This window comes from Gossypium hirsutum, chromosome D01 (assembly GCF_007990345.1).
Source record: "Gossypium hirsutum isolate 1008001.06 chromosome D01, Gossypium_hirsutum_v2.1, whole genome shotgun sequence".
NCBI classification, from domain to species: domain Eukaryota; kingdom Viridiplantae; phylum Streptophyta; class Magnoliopsida; order Malvales; family Malvaceae; genus Gossypium; species Gossypium hirsutum.
In genome coordinates, this window is record NC_053437.1 from 52,519,085 (window position 1) to 52,530,862 (window position 11,778).

An 11,778-nucleotide genomic window follows, 5' to 3' on the forward strand; every position below is an offset into this window, starting at 1 on the left:
TAATAATAATAAAAGTAATGTTAATTAAATATTGAATAATATACTAATGTGAATTTAATTAAATTTTATATATAATATGTTAATAATTAATAAAAATTAAATGTGTGAAATTAACATTATGTATTTAACAGATAGTATCGGTATATTGATATTCTAGTCTATAATGTATAAATTTATTTATTTCTTCTTAATTTATATGTAACCCCCACTAAAAAATATTTTATAATTAAATTAAATATATTTTTTATAAATACTAATTTTATCAAATCAAATCAATTCAACACAAATATAAATAATACAAAAATATATGAAATACATACAAAAGCATGTGACCTGATTAAAAGTAATTTTATAAAATAAATACGTAAAATCACATGCAACACGTGATACGGGAACCAATATATATATAAAAGCATGAGTTTAGAAAAACTTTTGAACTGACGAAAATTTCTTTTATTTTTCATCATATTATTAAAATCACATTTAAAAAAATGTTAAAGTAAAATAGAAGTAGTGATAATTATACATTTGAAAATATTTATAATTTAGTAGAAGTTGTGATAATCACACATTAAAAATAATTATACTTCAAATTACAATATTTAGTTAAAAATTTGAGCTAATTTTTTTTAAATTAAAATTCTGATGCTCCATTAAGTGGAAAGACTCAATTACATTTCTCCACCATCCATCCAACTATACATTTGCTATCCTCCTATTAGTCAATTTGGTTGGTGCATCAAAGAAAAAAAAAACGTACTAAAAAAAAATGAACAGACACTAACAGTCCAAAATCAACAAAATAAAATTAAAATAAAACAAATAAAAAAAATCATAAAACTGTGGGTAAAACTCCCTAGCTTTCTCTCCTCCTCTCATCTCTGAATCTTCGTCAGTGCTAAACAAGAGCAGATCCTTCCCAACCTCCTTCAGCAATATATTTGACGATGTTTCTAGATCTTTCCCTCCTTTGTCGGCTTGAGTTCCCCGGAGTCCTCATATTCTCATTTCCTCCATTCTCAGTCATTTATCCCCTCCTCTTTCCTATTTAACAACGGTTTGTCTAGATCTACCAACTCTTCCACTCTCGCCGGAGCCTCCTCAATTTAGTACATAGAGGATTCGTATCGTCTTCCCTCATCTGCTAGACCATAGGTTGCTTCATTCGCTTGTCGAGGTACATATCCAAAATCTACTGCTTCGAATCTACTGACCCTTTCTTTACATTCTTTTGTTAAGGCACTAATAGTATATTTATCCTTCTCAGAGTAATTCACCTTCTTAATGATAGTTAACGCATCTCCTTCCACCATAACTTTCCAAAATCCCAAAGCCTTCGCAAAAATCAGGGCTTGTACACATGTTCGTATTTCTACCACTGTCGAATCCATCATGTTCTCATTCGGGTAAGTACACGCGGCTAAAATAAGCCCTTCTCTATTTTTTATAAGAATTGTAAAAAAATAGAATGTCGGTAATGACAATTTATCGCAAAGAGAAAGAGAGAAAAATAAAGAACACACAGATTTTACGTGGAAACCCTTTCGGGAAAAAAACCACGGGCAGAGAAGAAGATAATTCACTATGTCGAATTCGAATAATTACAAGAGGAGTAGACTATGTCTATTTATAGGCTTGTAAAACCATATTCTAATAGGAGTGTAGTAAGATTGAAACACCTTATTCTAATCAATATCAAATAGATGGAGCTTAATAAGGCTTAAAAAACCTTATTCTAAAATAAAATAAAAGAAGTGTAGTTCTATATGGATTTTAATTTTATTTTATTTTACCAATGTATTTTATTTAAATAAGGATTCGGGTCACTTAATTTTAACAATTTCCACCTTAACACGAATTCTCAATGAACAAGTTCTTTATCGCAAACTCTCAACGAACAAGTTTTCCACCTCTTCCATAAAACTCCTTAAGGGTTTAACTTCAACAATGAACACCAACCAAGTCTAAGCAATGCTCAAACTTGGTTATAGGAAGTGACTTAGTCATCATATCTACAGGATTTTCATGAGTATTAATTTTGCTCACAACAATATCACCACGAGCAATAATATCATGAACAAAATGATACCGAACATCAACGTGTTTTGTTCTCTCATGAAACATTTGATCTTTTGCAAGGAAGATGGCACACTGACTATCATAAAATATTGTATTGATTTGAAGGTCTTCATTGAGTTCGCTAAAGAGTCCCTTCAACCAAATGGCTTCTTTACAGGCCCCAGTAATCGCCATGTGCTCAGTTTTAATGGTAGACAAAGTAACTGTAGTTTGCAAAGTGGCTTTCCAACTGATTGCACAACCTCCTATTTTAAAGACATAACCTGTGAGAGATCTTTTTCTATCAATGTCTCCAGCAAAATCAACATCAACATACTCAATGACTCCATCTCTAGTTCTTCCAAACTGTAAGCAAATATCAGTAGGACCTTGTAAGTATTTTAAAATCCATTGAATTGCTTTCCAATGTTCTTTACCGTGATTTGCCATGTATTTGCTAACTGCACTGACTGCATATGATAAATCTAGACGTGAACAAACCATAACATACATGAGAGATCCCACTACACTAGAGTATGGAACATGTGACATGTACTCAATCTCATCATCTGATTGTGGAGATAAAGCCGATGAAAGCCTGAAATGGGCTGCTAAAGGAGTACTAACAGGCTTAGCATTCTGCATACTGAATCTGCAAAGAACTTTCTCAATGTACCCCTTCTGACTTAGGTACAATTTACTTACTTTTTTATCTCTGAGAATCTCCATACCAAGTATCTTCTTTGCTGGTCTCAAATCTTTCATCTCAAATTCTTCACTTAGTTGGGTTTGACCTTTCTTATCTCTCATTTATCTTTCACTGCTATCAACATAAATGATTAGATACACAAAAGAACCATCACTATTTTCTTAAAGTAAACACAACTGTCAAAGCTACTTCTTTTGAAATCATGAGAAGTCATAAAGGAATCAAACCTCTTGTACCACTGTCTTGGTGACTGTTTCAAACCGTAAAGGGACTTTTTCAGCAAGCAAACATAATCCTCTTTTTTTAAGGCTGTAAAACCCTCTGGTTGTTGCATGTAAATATCCTCCTCAAGTTCTCCATACAAAAATACAGTTTTTACATCTAACTGTTCAAGCTCCAAATCATGCATGGCCACAATACCAAGAAAAGCTCGAATCGAACTATGCTTCACAATCGAGGAGAACATATCTGTGAAATCCACTCTTGAAATTTGATTGTAACCCTTTGCAACAAGCCTTACTTTATATCTGGGTTCTTCAAATCCTAGAGTCCCTTCTTTCTTTTTAAACACTCATTTACAACAAACAACCTTTTTACCTTTAGGAAGTTTCACAATACCCCATGTTTTGTTTTTGTGGAGTGATTCCATCTCTTCTTGCATAGAAAACATCCACTTTTCTGAGTCTTATCAGCTAACCGTATCAGAATAATTAGATGACTCTTGGTTTGCATCTATATCTTCAATTACCTTTAAAGTATAAGCAACTAGATTAGCCTCTGCATACTTCTTTGGAGGTTTAATTTCTCTTCTAGTTCTATTTTTGGCGATAGAGTATTGTGGTGAAGAAGCAACTCTATTTTGAATTTTTGTACTGGCTTAAGGAGTCGACTCTCTTGTAGATTCTGGATTAATCTGATGCTTCACCTGCTTTTTATTTTCTTTATTGGAAGAGTCTTTAAGAGATAAGTTAGGTAGCATAGCAGTTTCATCAAAAACAACAAATCTGCTAATCACAACTTTTCTATTTTCAGGACACTATAACTTATACCCTTTTACACCAACTTTATAACCAAGAAAAACACATTTAATGGATCTCGGTTCCAATTTTTCATTATCAACATGAGCATACGTAGGATACCCAAAGATCTTTAAATTAGAATAGTTAGTAGGTTTACTAGACCATACCTCTTGTGGAGTCTTTTTCTCAATGGCAACGAATGGAGATCGATTGATAAAAAATATGCAGTAGAGGCTGCTTCAGCCCAAAACGACTTTGGTAAGTTGGAATTTGACAACATACATCGAACCTTTTCCATGATCGTTCTGTTCATTCGATCTACAATACCATTTTACTGTGGAGTATGGCGAACTGTCAAGTGTCTCACGATCCTTTTTGACTTACACAGTTTATTAAACTCATCAGAATATAACTCTAAGCCATTGTCTGTGTGGAGGTATTTTATTTTTTTTCGTCTGTTTTCAATCATAGTTTTCCAAGACTTAAATGCGAAAAACACATCGTATTTCTGCTTCAGGAAGAACGCCCAAACTTTTCTAAAAAAATCATTAATAAAAGTTATCATATAATTAACTCCACATCTCGAAGGTACTTGGATGACCCCCACAGATCAGACTGAATATACTTCAATGTTCCCTTCGTGTTATGGATTCCTCTGGTGAATCAAACTCTCTTTTGCTTCCTAAAATCGCAGTGTTCACAGAACTTCAGTTTACAAATTCCTTACCCATCAAGAAGTCCTCTTTTGCTCAATTCTGCCATGTTCTATTTTCCCACAAAAGAAGTAAACAAGTGTGATTTTTTCATATTGGAACAATGCATAAGTCGAATGATTTTGGTCAAAGGTTATTCGCCTTTTCCTTTTCAGAGGCCATCGAACATCTAATTTGAATCTGATTCACATGTACTTTTTAAAGCCCCTAGTTACCAAAGCAGCATCATATTCTACAAACTCTCCAATGAAGTTACCAAATTGACACACTATTCTTTTAGAGATAAATCCCTTCAATAAATTGTAAACTTGAACCCAAAACTTCGTAAAGAAAAACGGAACTTGCAATGGACCTTCCCCCTGTTCTAATCAATGGAATAGTATTAGATGCCTATTAAAGAACCAAGGTGTACCCTGAAGAACCCTCTTTAGATCTATCTCATGGTAGAACTGAAATAGACTCATTTTCTCCCAAATATTAGTTATAGATACTCCTCCTACCGAATGCCACAGATCTGCTAGAGTGTTTCTCATTGATGGGAAGTGAACCACACTATTTATTAAAACTCTCCCTACCAGACTCATCCTATAGTCTTCCTCGCGCACATATTCAATCCATTAGTGTAACAACCTATTTTTTAGTGGTGACGATAAACGTGGTTTCAGGACCACAAATTTGACGTGCCAGTTTGTAAATATTTATTAGTTTAAAATATTTATGAGGTCATTAGTGTAATATTATATTTTGGTTGAGAAATTTTATCATTTAAATGGTTTCATAAGTAAAAGGACTAAATCGTAAAAATTATAAAAGTTGAATGGTAAAATTAAAAGGATTAAAAGGATAATTAAACCATGAATTCTAGTTACTGGAATGGAATGATGTTTTGCATGAGTGGAAATGGTTTAATTAGGCTTAATCTAGTATTAATTAAGGTTTAATTAAGAAAGTTATAATATTTACAAAATTACCAAAGCATATATATTAAACCAAAGAAAATAAAATTAAAAATGCCATTCTTTTTCATTTTCTTCTCCACGACAATAGAAGAAAGAAAATAGAGTTTTCATACTTTTGATTGAAGCTTTGATTTGGTAAGTGTATTGATGCCTGTTTTTAGTAATTTTTATATTTTTAGACTCATATTAGCTTAATCTAGCATGCTCGAGGATTAATTTGTGAAAATGTCAAACTATGTGATTGTGCCATTGTTGAGTTGAGTGCTTTTCTTGAAACTTTTGAAAGATTTCTAAGTTTTGTTGTTAGATTAGACTATTTTGTAAAGTAGTTTTTGATGATTTTAAGGTTTAAGCACTAGATTAATAAAATGATGAAATTTTTTATACTTGAAAGGAAATAAATGTAAGTAGGGGCTGGTACAAGGCCATGGAAGAATCAACTAGATTTTTGTGTAAAAGAAATGGGTAAATTGCATGTTTGGGGCTTAAGGATTAAATTGAATAAAGATGAAAAGTTGAGGGAAATTTTGTAAAATGTTAATAAAAGACTAAATTGTATAGAATGATTAATTTTGGCTGTTGATTTCATTAATTAAATGACACTATTGTTTTAGATCACGAGCGTGTTGACAATTGTGGAAAAGAAAAGATTGTGGAGTAGTTCTGTGCTTTTGCGATTACTGTAAACCAGTCCTGTAAGTTCGTTTTATGTTATGTATAGTTGACTTCAATTTCTTATTAGTGATTTAATATTTAAATTTTGTTATGTATTGATATTTAAACGTTGAATTGTACTATTATTCAGGCTTTGTGCCTAGCAGGCTTAGTGTCGGTGTTATTCAGGCTTAGTGCCTAGCAGGCTTAGTGTCACTGTTATTCAGGCTTTGTGCCTAGTAGGCTTAGTGCCGGTGTTATTCAGGCTTAGTGCCTAGCAGGCTTAGTGTTGGTGTTATTCAAGCTTTGTGCCTAGTAGGTTTAGTTTCAGTGTTATTCAGGCTTAGTGCCTAGCAGGCTTAGTGCCGGTGTTATTCAGACTTATTGCTGGTGTAATAAATGTAACGTCCCTTGGGAATTTGGAAAATTATAGTAAATAAGTAGGCTTATTCGCTTAATTTGATTTTTTAGGACTTTTGGAATCGTTGCATCGATTGGATTGGCTTGGAAGCTCACACACTATCATCAGTTCACACACACTATCATCTATACCTTGGTAGTCATTTTGTACTTTTTTGAAGTTGGTTTAAAGTGGCATGTAATAGGAGGAGTCTTTAGTATTATGATATTTTGTGAATGTGTAAATGGTGAATTGATATGATCATACTTGTGAAGTTTTAAGTTTGAACTTGATGAGCTTTTAATGCTTGTTTAAAGTTAGGTCATATTGACCATCCTTAAGTAATTGTATATATGGCTTTTTAGTATGTAAATGATGAATTGGAAATGGTCTTTTTTTTATGGTTTCATGTAATGGTCCATTGTGATATGTTTTGGTAGGTAATTGAACTAAGATATATAATGTTTGAAATAAGGAATTGTTGACTAGTTTTGGTATATTTGTGGTGCCTTTGAATGACATATTGGTTAGGTGATTTAGGATATTTTGAAATGTCATGTTTATGCATGTTTGAATGATGCTTGAAACCTTTGAATGTGTACTTGAATTAGGTAGGAAATGGTTTGATTTTAGGTAAATTTTGGATTCACACGGCCGTGTCACATGTGACACGGTCGTGTGACCCTACTCAGTGAGTTACATGGGTAAGGACACGGGCTGGGACACAACCATGTGTCCCTTGTTCAAAAGTTACGCAGCCTAGGGTAATTCCAAATGGCTGTGTGATTCCTGTTTTCAAATTTTGCTACTTTTTCCCAAATTTTCTGATTTGTTTAAAATTAGTCTTCAATTGCTTCTAAACTATTTTTAGGGAATTGAGGGCTCGATTTTGGGACAGTATGCATGTATAGTATGCATGTACTATGAATGATTTATGATTTGATTAAATTAGTGAATGATATAATGTTCAAATGTTTCCGATTGTACGGTAGTACTCCGTAACCCTAATCTGGCAACAGAGATGGCTTAGGGGTGTTACAGTTGGCCTTGTAAAATCTCATCTTCATCATTTGAGATGTTAAAATTCGCCAATTCCTCTTCCATATCCCTTGAAAGCTCAAAACATATCTAAATTGCAAAGAGCCCCAACTGCCCAAAACCCTATTATGAAAAAGAAAAAAAAACATGCTATGCAGTAGACCTTATCCCGATTGTTAGTCTTTTTGTTGAGCTAATTTTAAAATAGAGTTGTTACTTGAAGGAAACTCTAAGCATAAAATATAAGGAAAAAATTGTGATAATTATAATTATAATTTAAATTATAGTTATTAATTAAAAATTTTGACATGAAAAAGAAGTTGCGTTAATTTTGTTAATGTAAAATAGATTTATTACTTGAATAGAATTCTAAATGTATTAATTATCACTTAATTTATATTATATTTAATTAGTTATTGTTTTGAATAATGTTACTTTGCATTGATTACATAAAATAAAACTATATTGTATGTTAAATAAGTTAAAATGCTTCAATTACGATTTGAAAATTTTCTATTATAATATTTGATTTGATAGGCTAATATATCTTAATAATATTCCATAATTCAAATAAGAAATATCATTTTATGGTAATTATTTCAATTAAAAATAAAATATTTAAAAGTTTGGTTAAATATTAAATTTGTAAAACCACTTGCAAGGCATGTGACATTAGAACTAGTATATATATAAAAGTACGAATTTGGAGAAAGTTTTTGAACCGACAAGAATGTTCTTTATTGTTTTCTTTATATTACTAAGCTAACATTAAAAAAAATAAGTTTAATTTTTTTTAAAATAATAGATTTTTTATTAATTTGAATATATAGTTGAATTGAAATTGAATTCAATGTACTAAAATAAGTAATATCAATTAATTATTTGTAAGAGCTCATTTTTGCCCGGGCCGATACTAGCAAAACAAACCCAAATGATAAAAACAAAAACAGTCCATTTACAGAAAATTTAAACCCAAAATTACAATGGCCCGAACGGCTCAATAAGAATTAAAACTCTAAAGCCCGAATGGCCCAAAACCTAAACTAGTTTTCAGCCAAGAGCAAACCCTAGCTAGCCGCCGCTCCTACCCTAGCCTCTGTCACCTCTGTCACCTTTGAAAGAGCACGCCTCTCCCCACGGACGTACCACGTCCGCACCTCCGTACAGCCACACCTGCAACAACCCGCAACAAACACACAGCAACAGACAATAACAGAAAACACAGCAAAGAAAATAGGCAATAGGAAAAAAGTAATAGCAAAAAGGGAGAAAACAATGTAAAAGGACCATTTTTTCACACAATATCAAGATACAAAAAAAGAAGAGAAGAACAGAGAGTTTTTCGAAAGGTGACTCGATTCCCTTTTTTTCTTTCTTCCGTTTTTTTTCTCTAGACTTTTCATTTTCTGTTCTATTAATCGAGTGAAAAATAAAGAGAAGAGAAGGGGTTTTACCTTGCGACGCCTTCGAGTCCACGCAAAAAGGAGCCAAAAAGCCCTAGAGGGTGAAGCTTCGACCACCATTCACGGTGGAATCAAGGCGGAGGGGCGGCGTAAAAAGAATAGGATGGAACCCTAGCAGAGAAAACAAGAAGCAATTTTTTTTAAAACTAAGCTGCTAATGTTTTTTTTTTAGAAAATTTTGTTTAAATAATAGTATAACACGACGCCGTTTTGAGCTAGGGTCCCTAGCGTCAAAACGACGCCGTTTAGCGGCCATTAACCTGATGACCCGACCCAAATGCGGCTAGATCCGCGCGTTTTGGCGGGGGAGGGATATTTGCGCATCAAGTCCTTTTGCTTTTGTATCGTAGTTCAATCTAGTTTTTTTTGTTACTTTAATTTTGGTCATACAATTTTCTGCTGATTGCAATTCGATCCCTATTGGAACACGACATTTTGGGAGAGCAGGGATTAATTTCCCTTTTGATCCCTCACTATTATGCGCTGTTCAATGGGGTTCGCATCTTTGTATTCATTTTGAATTGGCTCTCAAATTTCAATTTTGATTTCAAAATCAGTCATTCGGTTATTATTATTATTATTATTATTACTCTTATTTCTTCTTTATATTTTAGATTATGTCTTAATTTTAGCTTGGTCTTTAATAGCATAATTTTAAATCGCACTAGTACTTATTTTAATATATTTATTTACGGCCTATTTTAATATTTAGTTTGACATTACTTTTAAACCTATTATTAATATAATTTTAAGATGTAGTATGCTGTTATTTTTTTTAAAATCATCATTAACTTGTTTTAAGTTTATCATGCATTATTTTTTTAGTCCATTACATACTTTTATTTTCAAACTTAACATGTTATTATTTGATTCATTATTTACTAATATATATATTTCTATAAGAATTTGATATAATTTGTATATATTTTAATGTTTTGTTTTAGGTTATATCTTAATGTTCATTTTTGTATATCTATATGCTAAATGTTTGTATAATAATTTTTATTTTTAAATGCTATTATTCAATGTTGTTATTTTTCTCCTTAAGTCTATTTGGAAGTCATGTATATAATTTATTGTAAAGTCTTATATATAGAATATATTAATTATATTGTTTTTGTCTTAGTGTACGTTTCAAAATGGATGATAAGTTTATTTAGATTTTGAGTTTTGATATTATTATTTGTATAATGTGATTAAAATCATTTTTGCTATTCTTATTTGCATTTATCTATTGCTCATTCAACTTTCTTGTACATCATACTTCAACATTCAATCATATTACATTTTTTTTAAAATGGTGTTTCATTGAAGCATTCAAATCATTTTATTTTCATAAATTTTTAAAGTGCTCGGTTTTCACGATTCTCGAGAGGATTGCTCCCTAATTTACTGGGCTTCAATTCTTTACAACGAATTTAGATAGCCAAGTATTTATTTTGCAATGAAACCATTAAAACATAAATAAAAAGCTCATTATCGGGAATTCGACATGTTGTGTCCTAACGCATTGGATATGACATGTTGTTTTCTCGAGACGAGGATTTTTCTAACAAATAAAAATAAAGGCAATATTCGATATTTAGGAATTTTGTGAAATCGAGCCCTAACTTACTAGGTTTTGATTTTCTCATTTGACCCAAATAATCAGATATCCTTCTTAAAATGTATGAAATTTTAAATTTTAAAAAAGGGACAAACCTAATTTCGAAGATTGAACTGTCGCACTCTAACTTACTGAGTGTAGCAATTTATCCCCTCGAAATAAGTGAGTTTTATCATCCAATTCTTTTTTTTTTGAATTTTCTTTTTAAAGGATCGTATTTTAAAGTCTTTTCAAAATTTTGACATTAAGACATTAAGCAATCGATTCGGTACCAATTTTAGGCATCACGAGGGTGCTAACCCTTCCTCGTGCGTAACCGACTCTCGAGCCTGTTTTCTTAAAATTCGCAGACCTAAAATTATTTTCAAGGTGATCCGATCACACCTCAATAAAGGATCGGTGGCAACTCCCATTTTATTTTCAAAGTCGATCCTCGTTTTTTTTTTCAAATATTAAAAATGGTTTCGACATTATTAATAATAGAAAAATTCATATCAATAATTTTTTTTTATTTTTTACATAGATTATTTTGGTTTGAACTACAAAATTAAGTATATTGATTAATTATTGATAATAAATATTATTTTAAATTAATTATCGTTTAATTTTTTTTGAAATTATTAGACTGATAATTAAATGATAAAAGAACACCAAAGAAGCCTACCAAACAGGTCCACAAACAATGAAGCCCATAGAACAAGACTAAACATTTGGGCTTTGAACTAAGCCTACCAAAAAAACAAAAATAGAAATAAAACAAAACAAAATAAAGAAAACGCCTCAGTCTGATTCATAGCTAGCACCTACTAAATGTCATCATTGTTAATATCGATGGTTCTAGTCCCCACGAAGTAGTTTCCAAAAACCAACAAACCATCATTTACTTCCTTTATCTCTTCCTAAAACCAAATGCCTTCATCAGTCAATCTTCAACCTGGTTCTCTCCTTTTGCACGATCCATCTTCCGTTGCGTCTCGCTCAGGCAATTCTCTGAAAAAGTAAGTCTGTGATGTAACACCCCTAACTCGTATCCGTCGCCGGACTAGGGTTAAGAGGAATTACTGAACAATTCATATAATTATACAACCATTTCATATACATTGATCATGTATCATCATATCACATAAAAATTTTCGGGACTAAACTGGTTACACATAAA

General features: G+C 31.8%; 1 long non-coding RNA gene across 2 annotated transcripts; it reads left to right on the forward strand.

Annotated features, from left to right (window-relative positions):
- Nucleotides 1-682: 682 nt before the first annotated feature.
- On the forward strand, nucleotides 683-6,976 carry LOC121213942 (uncharacterized). 2 transcript variants are annotated; one of them, XR_005909513.1, is made up of 4 exons: nucleotides 683-1,177; nucleotides 1,268-1,406; nucleotides 6,073-6,153; nucleotides 6,584-6,976. It is a non-coding gene; the product is annotated as an uncharacterized lncRNA (long non-coding RNA). The 2 variants fall into 2 exon arrangements; XR_005909512.1 differs by lacking the exon at nucleotides 6,584-6,976 and having other exon boundaries at nucleotides 687-1,177; nucleotides 6,073-6,247.
- The last annotated feature ends 4,802 nt before the right edge of the window (nucleotides 6,977-11,778 follow it).